This window comes from Syngnathus scovelli, chromosome 1, assembly GCF_024217435.2.
Source record: "Syngnathus scovelli strain Florida chromosome 1, RoL_Ssco_1.2, whole genome shotgun sequence".
Lineage (NCBI taxonomy): Eukaryota > Metazoa > Chordata > Actinopteri > Syngnathiformes > Syngnathidae > Syngnathus > Syngnathus scovelli.
Genome location: NC_090847.1, coordinates 14,036,896 through 14,054,187, shown reverse-complemented (window position 1 = coordinate 14,054,187; position 17,292 = coordinate 14,036,896). Strand labels below are relative to the sequence as shown.

Sequence of the window (17,292 nt, the reverse complement as noted above, 5' to 3'; positions counted from 1 at the left end):
GCCAAAAATTTGTGTAGCAGCAGGGACAGTGAATGTTCGACATCATACTGAACCCACACTGTTGTGTTACATGTCACACTCTCATAGCGGAACAAAACACTTGGGCAGCGTCACTATAATTACTAGCAAATGGGCTTTGTTTTGTACATGATATGGCACTCCTCATAGATTGTGAATGCCTTGAAGCTGCTGGCTCTTCTTGTCCCCGTCATCCTCTCAGTTTCTTGGTACATATTTCTCTGCTTCAACTTTCCAATCAAAATGTCTCCCATGGCCAATGCCAACATAATCACTGTTGGTAAAATGTTTCCACAAAAGTTTGTACTGCAGTTGCATGGTGTGCTGTACCTACAAAAGTACCGAGATATTTTGCTGTAAAAAATATCTTTTTTATACCAACTAATTTTAAGAATGGACGCCAGTCAATCACAGACCCACAAATGTTATATATACTGTACGTCCTTGAAACCTTGATGGAAACACAACCTGAAGTAAAATTATGCATTTCTGTAAAAAGAAAAAAAATGCTTTTCCATCCTATGAAGTTCAGTGGTATAGTCACCCTGTGACCACACCCCTCCCCCTGACAAACTTCTGAGCATCTCTGCCTGTCAAGAAGATAAGAGGTGTGGTAACTCAGAGAGCTTTAGGGTGATGATGTGATGGAAGTGTTCCTTTGTGGGTGCGTGTGTGTGTGTCTGTCTGGATGGGGGTTGTTGACATGAGGTAGGGGTTGGGCGTGGGCCTATACTGCTGGTGCCAGCAGGTTGGATCATGGGAAACATGTGCAGCGCCGCAGGAGAACACACAAGCAGCTGGCAGTTAACTAGCTGAGTGGAGGAGGTCAGCTGCCTCTTCATCCTCAGCTGCGGTTCGGCTGGGGTGGAGAAACAACACTCTCACTCACGCTTTCCTGTCTGGGTGGAATCACAAATCTCAAACTGGGCTCTTTTCCACTAAAAGCAGGGGGCAAAAAATTGTGTTTTGGCTGAGTGTTTACCTGACTACGTACACAGTTTGGGGGACTGTTCTAAGTTATAGCCGGCACATAAAGAAGCTTCTCAAAAATGGCAAAAACAAAAAGTCCCTTTTCACTACATCATGCTTGTACGTCTGGCGCAAAACATGGTCTAACTCTTCACAGGGTCAGGCTACACCAGTTGTTGAAGATGGTGGGATTGCAACAGTGGCAGAGTAAGAAAAGTAAATAAAGCAAGAGAAGCCAAGAAGTTACAGAGATGGCCCTCTGCCCTCTTTTATTGTATTCTGGGTCTCATGCATTTCAGATTATAACTGGCAGTCGGTCTGAAGGGTGCACACTGCCTGCAGCTCACTGCTTTGTACTGCTTTAACAATTTCAAACATCATGTTTCTAAGTCAACACACCAATCGCACGGGCTTTAAAGTTAACAGTCAGCAATATCATTCTCTGCACAAACATTTGCAAGAGAAGCATCGTCTACAGTAAATAGTGTGTCACTTTTAGATGTAGTGTGACACATTCCCCCTAAATTTCAGTCATGTTAACAGTAAACAAAGCAGGTGCAAACCATGCACTTTGCTGTGCACCACATTTGTGCACTGACTGAGCTGAATATACGAGAGACTTTGAAGAGAAATTGTACGGCGGCAGAACGGGGCAGGCGAGCAAGTAATGCAAGAGGAAAAGTGTTGCCACCTAAAGATAAGACAGGCAGGAAAGAGACCATATGGAGCTTGGAGATATGTAGTATACTGTACGTCAGTCACTCTATATAGAAATTACTGCCAGGTACTGGGAGTGTACTGTTATACAGTATTAGGGCTAGATGATATGTTTCTATTTTTTTTCACCGCAGATATCGGTACCAATTATTAGTAGAAAAGGAGGACAAAAACAATGACATTTGGAGCTGATATTCATTTACAATAAAAGTTATAATAAAGGGGTCATTAGCCTAAAGTTTTCTAGGGTTAATGAAGCTTTTCAAAATTCCAATAAAACTGAAATAATATATATATTTTTTTACTCTTTTTTTTTTCAGTTCAAGCTACTGTCAATGCATACAAGCACTTATACGGATTGCGCTTTTAAATGAGGATTACTAGAGTACTGCACTATCCTATGTAAATTTACTAGGGCTGTCACTCTCGAAATCTTTTAGCATCCTAACGACTCTTCTATTGAATAATCAAGTCACAAAGAATGATCCCAACAGAGTCAGTCCGGTGTCACCACATCTTTTCAGATATTGCAAATAAGACTTGGGTTTGGAAAGTTTTAATAAAGTAACACTAACAGAAAAGGATTTTATTCAATTTGTTCAAAATCAAAGAAAAAAATCCAGCCAGGGATCATTCATGTGTGCTGGAATTATTCTGTAATGTTATAAAATATGTAATGTTATTAAATACAAATTAAATAGTAGGATAAGCAACTACTATCTGCTAGTGCTTGTGCATTTCGCCATATGGGTGAATGACCACTGTATCAAAGAATAAATCATAGATGGTCATGAATTTATTCTGATTACATCAACTGAACATGGTAAGAGAGGGTCTAAGACAGACGGGATGCAAAAAAAGGACTCAAAATTCAGAAAACACACAGGATCAAATTTCCACATTATAAAGAAATAAGAAAATAAATAGTCAAAATAATCTCCTCATCTCACTCCATCTGAGCCCCAAGACTCAAGAAAATATTACTGTGAACAATATCTCATAAAGTCTGCTGAGCTCAGGAGGATGACAGAGCAAATCAATGTTCACACATTCAGACCTGCAAGAGCTGAAACACAATTGTCACACTTTTCACCCTCTCTGGATAGATTCTGCATTTTATCACCATGTGGGAAGGTAAAGATACTGTTGTATCAGCAAGTCAGGTATAGTTGTTTCAATGTTAGGGTGTCTTGTTCGTAAGCAATGAAGTGTTACTGTACTCCATAACGTAATAAAACTCTTGTGACTACAGAGCACCAGTAGGAGAGTCAAGCATCCAAACTGGGCATCAAACCGGCGCTCATTCCTCCCAATCGCGCAACTCCATTATAATCCCACCAATAATGAAACAAACAATAACCGTGATTTAAGAAAATGTATAATACAAACAAAAGATTTCGTTTTGTGGTTTGTACAGTCACAGCTTCCAAATACAGCCTTAAAATGTGAAATTAGTAAAAAGTAATAATAATTGATCTTGGCCCCCAATATTCCAATCTCGACCAGGGTAGTCCATAATTGACGCACGTACCTGTCTATCACAAGCGAATGACGCATTACGCACAAAGAGGGTAAATTCAAACTTCAAACCAGCAGCACACGCTTGACCAATTTCAAAATCTAAACCATCCGAGAAACATGCAATTAATTGTAAAATGACTGCATGCCGCGGCTCGGCTCTTTTCCCGGTGAGTCCATGGCACCCGGCACGAGAGACGCGTCTGCGCGTAAACACCTACCAGCCCAACATGTGGAGCGCTCTGGTCGCTTATCATCGTGGAGCTGGAGCGGGGCAAAGTTAGAAAGAATGCTGAAGGAGTCGAAGAAATACGGAGACAAGAAGCGACTCCGGATACTGTTTGACAACTTCCTCTCTGTGAGACGCTTCCACGGAGTGCGCAGCGCAAAGCTGGTACAAGACCACAGGAGCGCCCACTGACGTGTCTGCTCTTGTGGCTCACATATTCCAACTCGGGAAGTCGACGCCTCAACTTCTTCACAGGGAGAAAGAGAGAGAGCGAGGGAGGAGTGTGGAGTTTGCAGAGTAGCTCCTCCTACCAGAGGCCATCAATCCACACACATAAAGCAGCAGATAGGGGCAAACCACGTCACATCATGATGAACAGCCCACACTATTTACCTTCATTAGAAATGCTGGAGAATTTATTACGTGCAACTGCATGTTTATTTTAATCGTATCATGTCTGTCTTCCGGTGGTGGGAAGTAACGTACACCTACACATACAGGAAACAGACTGCTAAGTCAAAATGCTCCAATTCTTGAGGTCAATCAAATTCACCCATCCATTTTTCTAGGCTGTTCCATGTCACAGGTGAATTGGATCTCTCAGCTGCTTTTTTAGCAAGACGGACTCTGGACTGGACACAAGTCAATTATAGGCAAACAAATACTTAGGGGAAAGAATACAATTAAAGTATTATAAAGTATTCAAATTTGATGAGGTCACAGCAGCATTGCCCATTCTCTAGCTGTAAATTAAAAACAAGAGGATTCAAACCCTTTTATGTGAGACCACAACTGAAATGCTGCGAATCAAAAGACGAGTGTGCATAAAGATTTTTTTTGTCCGTATATTACATTAAAGAGTTGCTCATACTACAGTGCACATGCTACAGTGCGCATCGATATTTATATCACAATGCAATGTAAAATGCCTCACCTGCTGCCAGGGGTCAGATAACAAGGTCACCAAGCACAGCCTTCAGAATGAATTAGTGCAGGTTTCATGATAGAATTAAGTCCAACAAACAACTTTAGTTTTCTCTGTGCAGAATGATGCAATTCTGGGTAATAAAGAGACTTAAAAGAGACGGAATCCAGTGCAAATGCAAAAAGGCCTCAAGGCAGTGATTACAATAATCTCACATCTGAATTTGAGAAAAAAACATCTATAATTGTTGCGATGTTTAAAGCTCTAATTGCTGGATTAATTGGACAACAGTCCGATTTCATGTGGCAGGCGATACCTGTCTTAAATTGTTTGTGTCTGTTTATCGACTTCTAAACAAGTCATCATACTTTTAAGATAGTGTTTGTATAGCACTGCACATACTGTTTGCAAGGTAACAGGTATAAATTTAACAACATGAATATAATTGGTTGTTGCGTCACACTTACACGCATACAGTATATTTAAAGTACCTCAAAAGAAAAAATTGGACAGTGTTACTCACAATGGGCTAATAATACTCTGTAAAAGATGACATTTTTGCTCATGAAAAGGATTACAAAAAATATTGCGAATGCATGGTCCCAATCTGGGATGGATCCAGGAAAAAAATGAATTAAAAAAATAATAAAAATATTCTCAATGAGTACCACATCTTTATTGCTCTAGAACAGGGGTTTTCAACAAGTTTTGTCCTAGGGCCCACCATTATAGCCAAGAAGCAACTAGGAGACCACTGCTTTGGTGAAATATTATTTTGTTTTACACTGAAGGAGGACATTTATTTGCATCTGTATGTCTATTTTGGGAATTTCAAATACATTTGACATTGGATGGGTAAATGATTCCAAATTTAGCTGGAAAATAAATTAATTAATTTTATTAAAAAAAAACAAAAAAACAATTATTTTGCATTTTCAATTTCGCGGACCACCTTCAATATCTCCATGGACGACTAGAGGACCGTGGACCACCGGTTGAGAATCCCTGCTCTAGAATACAATTTTGCGATTGGACAATTTTTGTTGAGGTTTCCACTCATTGCTTCCTCTTCTTCTTTATGAATGCGTTTTTTTTTTTTTTTTTTTTAATTGATCTCTTCTATGCCATACTTGCCTTCAGAGCCATGTCAAAGTCAGAGTCAGTTTATTTGCCATTTGTGGAAAACCACATTGGAAAAGAGTTTTGCAAGTTTTTTGTGCTTTGCAAGTTGCTGAGTCAATTGGAATCTTAGGGGAAAATATTCTACAATGGAAGATTTTACAAGAAACCTAGAGCACCTAGAGCACCTGCAGAGTTAGAAAGATGCACTGAACAAGCAATGCAGTTTTATGGATAGTATAAGGCACGTGGAAAGAGAGAGCGAAGGAATGACTTCAAACTGTTGCCCCGTCAAAGATTCCGTGACTGCTCGTGCCAAATACCAAACATTTCTCTCTTATCAAAAACAGATGCCATTTTATAAGAAAGTTCCAATGGAATGTCTTGTGTTGACTTTTGTAAAGTGTCCAGATCCTGTTTTCAGCTATGTGGCAGACAAGGCATGGCCAAACAAGCAGGTGTGTGTGCTGACTGTCCTCAAGCAACACTACTAAATCATCAGTCTTACTTATTTCACCTTACACGTCTATGTAATCAAGACAGTCACACAGACGTCATTGGTTTTTATTTCTCTCCACAATCTTACTATTATTCATCATCGTGTATAGGTTCAAGTGAGGTCGGACTCTACTGGATCCTACAGAATCTTGTTTCTTTATGAACCATTCGGAGTAGAATTGCAGAGCTTATTAGATCTAGATTGGAGCAGCACAGTGGTAGTGGGTGGCACTTTTGCATCACAGCTGAGAGGTTAGAAGTTCTCAGGCTGTCCTGTATATAGTTGCCATGTTTTTTTCCCCCAGGCTTGCACCAGGATTTTCTCTATTCTGGCTTCTTCCAATCTTACAAAACCAAGGTTAATTTAAGTATCTAAATTGTCCTTAGAAACGATTTTATGTGTGAATGGTTGTTAGTCTTTATGTGCCCCGCAATTAGCTGGCAACCAGTTTTACTCACCCACAAACGTAATGAGGATAATCTGTATGAATGGTTGGGTAGATTTAGAGTGCAGAGTTTTAAAATTAGTCTGATTAATACCAAAAAGAACATCAGGACATAACATACTGTATGCTGCTGTATTGCCTGAACAGGATCTTTGGAATAGAAAATGTCCAAATGAATGGAACGGTTGTACACCCTAGTTTTGCAAACTTGGAAAGGTAATATTGCTTTATAAACTTCAGAAACTTCAGCCTCTGGAAATTCAACACTTAATATTGTTTGTTTACTCTGGGACTTTGCAAGTATATGCCAGGTTGAAGCTGACAATGATTTAGCAGACACATTAGCCACTGGGATGCACCTTAAATAAAAGTGGAGTAATGCCCTGTGTTCAGCAGGCGCAAGCAAATGAACAACTAATAAAACCTGAAATACAGTCAGAGGAAGGCCGTCAACAGAAGTTTGCTGCAGTGCCATCAGTATCGCATTTACTCTTGTACTCACTCCCATGCCCGCTGCCTCCAATCTCACCTCAATGCAGCAATGTTACTCTCAGCTTCTACCGCCAGCGCCGTCTTGGTGGGAAGGACAAAGTTATCCATCCTGTGGATAGATTAGTACATTCCAAATCAATTCCATGTCAGTTGGCTGACTGAAATATCACAACAGTCTAGTTGTTGCTATTCCGTCAACAGTTTGGCACGAAGGTGTGATGAATTGTTGCAATGGGACACAGACGTGGTGACGGAATGAGAGCAGGCTGGGCCACTGAGGTTGCTGACACAATATAAAGTGGCCACACGAGACTGGACCTTCTACTGTTCCCCAGCTACCAATTGGCCACTGAAATACATTTCGTATTCAATCACAGTCGCCACCACCACCTGCACAGTTGGCCACCCAGAACACACACATGATGCATACTTGCATGACAAATGACCAGCGCAAGTGGGAGAGGAAATGCATCATGTCTTCCTGTTTCCTCCCCCACCTCTCAAGCAGCAGCTCATCTGGGGGTGCATTGTGCAGCACTGGCCCATCAACAGACACTACGTATTCGTTTCAGAACATCGGAGTACAAACAAGAAATTGATCCATTGCCCCATGGTTATGTTGCAGTCTGTTCACTGTCGATCTCTTTCCATTGCATTGAGAGCAGAGTCCTATAATAACTTGACCGGTCAATCTGCGGCAATCTGTTGAGTTTTTTTTCCAAACCATTTACACAGTCATCCATCAGAGCAGCTAAAAAGGCGACTGTATATTTTTATGCTTGCTTTGATTAAATCGCTCAGCATGATTGCAACTTCTTGTGGCTTCACTTAAGCCACAAACTAATGAAAATATGCCATGACCTTTGAATTGCGAATGCTTGTGCGTGCGCATCACTGTACTGTGCATTTTGTGCGCTGAGCCGAGGGAAGGCAAAGATTTTTTTTTCTCATTGTCACATTACCTTATTCACCCTCTAAGCGCAATGTGCTTTGGACAGGTCTTATATTGGTTGTTACTGGCAAATAACTGAAATCTTAGTGATAAGATTAGTAATTAATACAACTAATACATTCAAGCAGTCACTTATAGCTATTCCTGAAATACTAAAACAATATACTGACAGTGAACGACGGAGATCTTGTTTTGACATCTGCACAAGAATCTCGTGAAAGTGGGTTTAAATATTGCAACTAGGACAATATAGTACGTTTGGAGCTCTGCTACATTTTATGTCAAATACGATCAACCAGGAGAGTCTTTTTCTTTTCAAGACAACACCAAAAACGTTTTAAAAAGAGATTCTAAATGTCACTCACTTAACAGGCACAAGTAAATAAGAACATAAAACTTGACACCAATTACCCAGCCTCCAAAGTGATGAAAAAAAGAGGTGACACGTGGCAGACACAGTCACCAACAAGCATTACATGTCAATCTCACATGACAACAAATTAATGTGTGCAAGTTCATATGACAAGAAATGTTTAGAGCCTTTAAAAGGAATCCAGAATCAAACACTCCTTGCACATCATTGCTTCCGTAACGCTGCATTCATATTATCTGCTCGACTAACAACTCGGCTTGGGAGCATGCTCCTTGCTGCCAGCTGTCATAAACTGTTGGCTTGCACGAGCTGCTTTTATGCTCCAATAACGTAGCAAGATGAGTTCTAGTTATACCATGAAGTCTGCTTGAACGTGTGTATATCACAGATGTAATTGTTGGTTTAGGCAGAAGACTATAACATTTGGCTTGGCTTGTTTTTATTTCAGAAATGGAGTACACATTCTACAGCAGTGGTGTGCAAACTTGGTCCTCAAGGGCCGAGGTAATAGCGTGTACCATGCTTAATGTGCAACATGTTATTGATTTGGGAATTGATTTGTATATGTGTGTGTGTGTGTGTGTGTACGCGCGAAATATAAAATATAAAACACCAAAATTATAGTAACGTTATCTTTTGCAAATAATTAGAATACCCAGTTGAAAAACAGTCGTGGCTTGTTGCAATACTGAAAAACATTTGTGTACATTGTAATTCATACGTTTGTTCTAAATAATACACAAGTTCCATTTTGCTTTAATTAAAACAATTTTATGGAACTATGGCACATTGCAAATGCTGCTTTAAAAATAGTACCGGTAAGTAGTTCGGCCCGAAAAAGGAATGGCATTCACAGAAACAAATCTGTATTAATTCAAAAAGCAGTGATAAAGGATTCACTGACATTTATAATCAAATCAAATCGTAGCCCCCTGAATCATAAACCAAACCAATGGTGAGCTGCTGAGAATTTGATCGTAAAGGGCAAAGACATCACACAACATAACATCCATAGTATGAATTCAACATAAAAAAAAAAGAAGCAGAAAAATAATGAAGTGCTGATATTCATCCAAATTCGCAACATTATGACTTTAATACTTTAACTTGGCTACAATGGAGTGCACCTTACTGTAGCTTTAAATTAAATTCTTAGCTTCATAGTATATACAACACACATATTATTGCCACAGGCTGGATCGATTGTAAACGAACTGGTGACAGATAGATGGAGACATTCAACCTTCAGGCTGTAAATCGGAGCATATGCGGTGACCGCCAGTTACATTAGATACAGCCGCTCTCTCTACCATCCTGTGAAGGAAAATAAAGGCTCAATAGTGCCAGATGGTAGTCAGAAATCAATGTTTGGGTGCATACGTAATTGACATTGTAACTAAATATTGTGTAATAAATTTCCTCTTGTCAATTTTAGCATATGTACAATTTTATTAATGTAGCAAAAACGACTTTGCCCCAATCACCACAATTGGTCCATGTCAATCATATGGGCCTTCGTGGTAAGCTTCTGTAATCAAATTTGCCTACTGGGTTTCCTCTAAATGTTTGCAGTGGAAACGTGAGATTCTAGTGCTTTTGAGTTGTTTTAGTTGTAGTCTCAACAGTGGGATTTCTTTCCATTTAGAAAGCTCCGGTGTATCAAAATTGTGGACTTGTGGAGCTCTGAGACCATCGGGCGGCTGCACTTAAAGACTGTTTTTGTGTGTGCATAGTGCAAGTGTACTGCACAATCTCTCATTCAAATACATCTTGCAAATGCATGCTGCCCCCCATTAAAAAGGTCATCACGTATATTGACAATATTACAGCACATTTCGTGCCCAGAATGCATAAACTCGAGTGGTCAATTGGATCTGACAGGCTGCAACCAACTGAGATCACATTGGCGAAACGTTTGAATCTTCTCTTATCTAGCTAATTAAACATATCTTTCGCGCATGCATGTAACGCCACTGCTGCAACACAACCAGAGGGAGGTAGTGAATTGCGACATGAAAAATACAAACTAGGAGAAGCGAAATGTGGGTCAGACTGAGAGACAGGAAAAGCTCAATGCAAATCAGAATGTGTAAACATGTACAGGCCTAATCTCATTATCCCCCATTCTCCTGAGCCTGTGATCAGATGCTCGATTGAAGCTGGAGAAGAGGGAGAACAGGAAAAGCGGCAGTGAGCGCGAGGGATAGAAAATGTGAGAGGCATGAAAAGATTCTGAGTGTCTGCGTTCTTCACTTCAAGAGATAAATTAAATCGTAGACGGATGTCAATTGTAGGGCTCAACAACATTGTAACTATAGCTAATACAAGTCTGTATGCACATTTCTGGGCATTAGCTAATGCCATTGTTTCTAATTAAATGCACGTTTTGTCGGAAAGTGCTTAGTGGATGCCAACTATACATGACCAACGTTGCAACAAAGAGCTGTTGAAGTGGCTTGGCTCGGGAGGGGCGGTGGATGTTGAAACTGAATGGAGGTGGGTTCTCCATCAGTCAGTGACATTGTAAAACATACTGCAAGTAGCTTGAAGCAAACAACCAAATTATCCATTCCATCCATCAATTTTCCATACCATTTAGGCTTTTTCAGGGTCATGGGGAGCTGGAGCCTCTCCGAGCTAACGTTGTAGTAAAGCATGTGAACTACACCTGGACCGGTTGCCAGTCAGTAGCGAGGTAACAGCCCAACTAATTATCCACAAATGTGATTACACCAACAAATGGGTTGCAATTACACCCCATCTCATAACATTTGTTATGTTCTGGTGGGATGGCAGAGGTCTTCATCAGGCAGATGTCAGCCATGTCCAGGGCAGTGTGAATTTGATTGCTTTTTGGCCCGCCCGAGTTTCTCCTTATCACCAACTGTCAAGTGTTTTAGTACCTACTATTTCATGTTACTGCAACACCCCAATGTTGAATCTTCCAGATCAGGCCTACGATACTTAACCCAGCTAGTGGACACATCATATATATGCCCCATGGAGCCATGCAATCAATCACAGAAGGTCATTCATTAAAATGATTTGAATTTGTAAAGTACCCTTTAATCAACCATATCAATGACTTTTAACAATGTTTTTCCTCATTAAACTTAATAAGGGCACACTGCAAGACACATTTACTGCACAGGGAGACCATCAATTTTAACTGAGGATGAACTTGCATCAATTAGCTTACAGAAATCGATCATTTAGCCAAGACATTTTAGTATACACTGTGACTATGTTTTAAGGCGCATGCAATGGAAATTTCATGGAAATCCAATCGGAGAGACCATAAACCTCAAAATACAGCTTCTTTAGTCGAGTCACCGACCACCTCATTAGGCCCATTTTAGCTCCAATGCAAATATCTGCCTATACGAAGATGGGAAAGCCTAGTTGAGTGGCACTGTCTGAGAATTATTCATTCCATTCCACAGCAATGCAAAAGTAGAACAGAAACATTTGATGTGGTGGCAGCATTTTTAAATGATTGCATGACTTCCTACTGTTCTGACATTTTCTGCGTGTCCAGTAGGGAGCAGATAAAACTTGGCCTAGTTGAGTTAATATACATGATGCAATACATGCTGACTTTGGGCAGCAAGTCTGAATTTCATCTGCAGATAATATGGTCAGTAGAGTTTGTGGAAGGCGCAAGATGGTTACATTGTCAAGACCTCAGCTTGATTCGGTACATGAAAATATGTGGACATTCAGAATCCATTTCAAGTCTCCTAGCGGCCTCTAGTATGGGTGTACTAAATCATAAGAAACAGGAGGAAAAGAAGAAATGCAAACTCCTTTGGTCACTGTGACAGACTTCCACATCTGGAGCAAGGCAACCATAACAATTCTTTTTGGTCTCTCATCACTGTATTTTCTCTGTCTGTCATTATCTACATTATGTGTCCCCCTCTGTCTCTTCCTTGCCCTCTACTCTTCCTCTGCACTCCATCTGCCTGGCAGTGCCTATGAAGAGCAGCTCAGGTAGAGCAGACGGTACTTTTGAACGAGCTCCTGCTGCAAGCCTTTCATCTCGCGCTGTACTTGGCCAAGGGAGGCTGCAGGCTACCTGAGCTGTCAGAAGCCATACGCCAGAGAGGTGGAGGGAGGAGTCAGCAGGACACAAGAGGAAAGCAAAGGGAATGAAGCCCAATAAGTGTGACTGAGAATAGATTATTGAAAAATTGGAACCTCCAATGTTGAGTCTGTTCAGTGACCCAGGCTGTCTTAAAATTGTTTGGTATTTCTAAACGATTTAATAATTGGCAATGGGGAGTTTCCACTGTACTAATAATTAATAATTCTGTCTGGCTAATGTTACATTTCTCAAGAGAGGCAAATTAAGTGGTATTTTCTCCCAGCAAACCTCAGCTAATACTTATTAAATGTCATCTAAACACAATGACGGTTTTACAAAGAATGCATGAGTTTCAAGTATGTCTGTGTAAATTCTCAGTCTTCCAAGTCAAATACCAAATAAAACAACTGGACTCTGCTTGACTCTTCTCTCCATCCAGCCTTTACGCTTCTTTCCGTGTTGCACATATCTAGATCAACCAACGCAGTCTGTCGCCATAAAGGTCTGGAAACTTGACAAATGGGTTCTTCTCATTCCTGTCACCTTCCTGTGCAAAGGGTACACGAGGGAGTCATGAAAGAATGCTGCAAAGCCGGTCTGTCCTTCGTCAAAATGCCACTTGAGGCAACAGACATACGGCTCACCAGTCTCGTCTGTGTCACACCACTCGTTTCTCGGTGGACAAAATGTGATTTACCTCAAGCATAGTCAGCCACTTCAACAAACAGTAAACATGGAAGGTCAGCCCTCTATTATTATTTTTAATACAAACTCTTCATGAATCTACATAACAGTTAAAAATCAATTTGTCTGTTTCTAAAATGCCAATAATTCTTGATCCATTTTGCCAACAGATATGCTGTCAAGACATTGGGGACTGCTTTAAATTGAGAAAAATATCACCACACTACAGTCACACAAACAGATTTTGAAGCAGGATACTTATAGCCTAAAGGAGGTTAAATTCTACATGCCTACTTCAGATAAGGACGCTTCATCTCCACAGACCAACAAGTGCAGCCATATCTGAGAGGAGATGCATCTGCTTGTAACGGAATCAAACATGAGTAAGCTCTGATTGCAAATAACTCACTGCATGCACGCCTCACGTTGACTCTGCAGAGCATATGAAACATTAATCACTTTCTACAGAGGGACTGAATTTAATTGAAGTAGCACTTCCTCTTAAAATAAAGTTCGTGAGGATGCATTGGCATACATGATCAAGCAGGCACTGTTGGAGTGGTAGGAACTCAAAAAGTCTGGGAGGCAGAGAAAGGGAAAATCCCAGGGAAGAATCCGACATAGCGTAGCTAAAAATAGAACATAAAGAGGATGGGGGAGAGGTGGAAGGGGCCGTATACTACCTGTGGGCTTGGAGGCAGCCTAGTTAGCACCAAACAATACCAATGTGGACACAAAACACCTGAGGTTCATCATCAGGAATCAATAACACCAGAAGTTTTGATTCTTCTGGTTGGAGTCTCACCAGATGTGGAAGTCTGTAACAGTTGTTTCTAAATTTAATGTCAATTTAGTTCAATATTTGGGCTAAAAGTCCATCCATTCTCAACACCGCTTATCCTGTTCAGGGTCGCGGGGGTTGCTGGAGCCTCTCCCAGTCGGCAACGAGCGAAAAGCAGACTACACCCTGAACTAGTGGGTAAAAAGTGAGTTTCGAAAATTCTGCACACTTCTTGCACAATGAAAAGACAAAAATTGGCAATTGTAATTTACAATCAGAATTACTTGGCTCAAGTACATCCTATAACAATCATAAAGTTTTTTTATTTTCATTTTTTTTTTTTTTAAACTTTTTTTACTTTTATTTAAAATGCAAAATTGGCACTGTATAATATATGTGTAATTGTATCAACTTGATCTGACCTCATACAAATGCAGAGAAACGCACACACAATTAGAATTGCCAGTAATAAAATACATCATCGGAGCAGATTATAATGTTGGAAGGAATGATAAAGGGTTATATAATCGTTAAAAAAAATGTTTTCAAGCAGATGAAAGTTTAGTGACTTTGGATTGCTGCAAATCAAGGATGCCTCATCAGCGATAAAATTGCACATGCACATACGAATGCAAAAACTACAGAATGCGCTTGTGGCTATGTTTCTTGCTTGTGTTTAAGGTCCAGAAATGAATATACGCAAAAAGACAGGTTGATGCATGCGATGCAGAAAAACACAATGTTATATAATGCAAGAGAACTAACAAACGTCTCAATTTTTCATGTCTTTTGCCTACAAGTAGTAAGTGTAAGCACTATTTTTGGTAACAAATCACTTTATGGAATCCAGTTTGGCACTACATTTGTTATGTCACAAAGAGAAGAAGCTAATGAATGGTCAAGACGCAGGATCCTATTTGTGTGGAATAGATTTTTCACGTATGACATACGATAATGTAAGCAATGTCTAAGCTTGTCCACCAATTTTACAGATCCAAGGTCACCATAATAATCAAGACAATATTCTTCTTGTCATAAGCCAGTGTCAAAAATAGAATTGCTAAAATAGTATTTTATTTCCACATATAGAGTACAAGTGGTGGTGGGATGGGGGGAGCTGAGCTTGTGTTAACGGACTCCTAAAAAGCCACGGCAATGGATAAAAGGCCTCTCTGGCCACAAACTTGTCAGGCTTTATGTGCTGAAGGTTGAAGACTGTGTTTGGGAATTATTTGGCCTTGATCCTGTGAAGCTTGTACCTCCACAATTTTCTCATTTCATTCGTTGAGTAAAATTGAAGCTCAAGGTGCTCAATGGACTACACCCATGAAGCTCTTTCAAGCAAACAGCTACATGACTCAGCCTCCAACTATCTATTTATAGTTTCAGCTTTAGTCTCCATGAAAAAAATGTTGCACCCCTCTTTTCCAGTACTCCAAACCACAGTTTCCTGACTGCAGTGATGCAAGTCCGCCCAGTACAACCACTACCCTTAACTGGCCAAACGAACCACAGTACAAATTGTCTCACGAGAGCAGCTAACTCACTTAGCCAAGCCACAGTTTTCTACAGTAGCTCATCTCAAGAAGATTGTGAGCCACTGACAGGCTTATTCAATACTTTGCTTTATGTACTATAATCATGTTAACATCCAACACCACATCCACCTTGCCCAAATTGGAAAATTACTTTTCATATTGGCCATCGAAAACAAACTATGATCATGACAAAATGAGTTGGTGTTTGCAGTGCATTATACACAAGCTAATAATGAGTTTGGAGCACAGAGGACAAGAGGGAAGACTGCTTTACCGTATTCAATTATTACTATCTAGCTTTGAACAGAGGTAATGCTGGGGTCGGTTCGAGCTAAGGCACCCTGGAAATGAAGTGTCAAAGCAAAATAGTATTTCTCAAGATATACCTTTATGGAAAAGAGCTTGGTTGTACAAAACAAATGCCTTTGTTGGTATTCTTTGCTGTTTTCACATAAAAAAAAAGAGTTGTTCTGTTCTTAGAAAACTGCAATTATGCCATGACATTCTTGGTAATTGCAGTTTCTTCTCACAGTAGGTGGTGTGGTGGAAGCAGGGACAGGTGGGCCCAAATGCAGCAAAGCCCCACACTTCAAAATAAGACAATTAGTGATCACATTTCAGAAAGTCAGGAACCTCCAACTTGTCATATTGTTGAATTAAATTATTATAATTCAAAAATATCTGTTCTCTGTATTTTTTGTGTCTGTGGGGGGAGGGGGGGTGGGGTATTTTATGTGTGGCCCAAAACCTCTATGTAGCTAAAAATACTAATACCTCACTGAGTCGCGAGTGATTGCGCAGGTAGCAAGATTGCAAACATTTTTTTTGTTTTGCTGTTTGCAACCATTAAAACTGTTGGTGAATATCTGTCGAACATTTTTGCAAGATTTTCTTATACTGAACGAATCCTGAATCCTACATCAAGCTTAAAATTGTTTAATTTTATTTATCAAGCGTACCAAAACATGTCAATATAGCAACTGTAAATCGTTTGTATATTAGTGTTTGGTACTTATTTCAAACTACTACCTTAACAGCTTTCTAAAAGTTAAATAGTTAAGGGTTTTACTCAGTTTTGGGGTGGTCCAAAACTCTAAAACCCACTGGAAAATATCCGCCCCTGCACTGAATAGCAACTGAATCCCATCTAAACATTCAGAAAGATTTGAGTCATGCGCAAACAATCGCCAAGCTTTACCGCCCAGTGGCTTAAAGTTTCTAAAATATTGATTGAAAGTCAGCAAATCTGGTTTGGAAATCTTTGAAAACACAGGATGACTCGTTTACAAGAGACGTTGTGGGCTCGTTGTTCCAGAATTATTTCAGTACACGCCCATTTAGGCTCATTATCAACAACACCACAACACAAAGGACAGACGTATCGCCAGAAAGGCTGTCACACATCCGTGCTCTGCTTCCTGTTCTGGTGAGACCTCACACGTGTCAGCTAACCAAGGTTGATGCCAAATGCATATAGCCATTCTCTAACAGTGAATGAAAACGATTGATCTCATTTGATTTAAAGATGGACCACTGGGGGCTGCCTAGTTTATTGGCAATGTTCCCTATAAACAAAGTAGATCTAATTTTGAAATGATAAGGGCCCACACAGAACCAAATTAATGTTGCAAATTATGTTTGTTATGTATATTCTGTTATAGAGTTTCCATTTACTGTTTTCATTGTCTTTGTGTTTTCCCCATTGCTATATGTGAAGTAATTTGTTTTTACTGCAGCTGTTGTAAAATGCGCTACGTAAATAAATTTGTACTCCATTGTATTTAGAGTTATTCAACTTATTTCTATTATGACAGCAGATGGTGGTTTTGTTGGGTGCTCGTGCAAGTGCCAGTGAAATGTGCAAGCCCACGCCACCCCTTCCAAAGGTGCTTGGATCAATAAAAGTGTATCACACGTGAGTCTGGTTGGGAATGCTAACACAGTGG

The 17,292-nt window shown here is 40.1% G+C and overlaps 1 protein-coding gene across 5 annotated transcripts in view; it reads right to left on the bottom strand.

Moving 5' to 3' along the window:
- The window catches only part of mid2 (midline 2), an 89,831-nt gene that overhangs the window by 55,798 nt on the left and 16,741 nt on the right, over positions 1–17,292 (bottom strand). For 2 of the 5 annotated variants that reach the window (XM_049733772.2, XM_049733801.2), the window contains exon 1: positions 3,444–3,712. The exons of 1 other annotated variant lie outside the window; for it this stretch is intronic. The gene's annotated coding sequence lies outside the window, so the exon portion shown is untranslated. Of the gene's footprint in view, positions 1–3,443; positions 3,713–6,968; positions 7,041–17,292 lie in introns of those variants that run through there. 2 more of the 5 variants (XM_049733781.2, XM_049733792.2) reach the window with 2 other exon arrangements.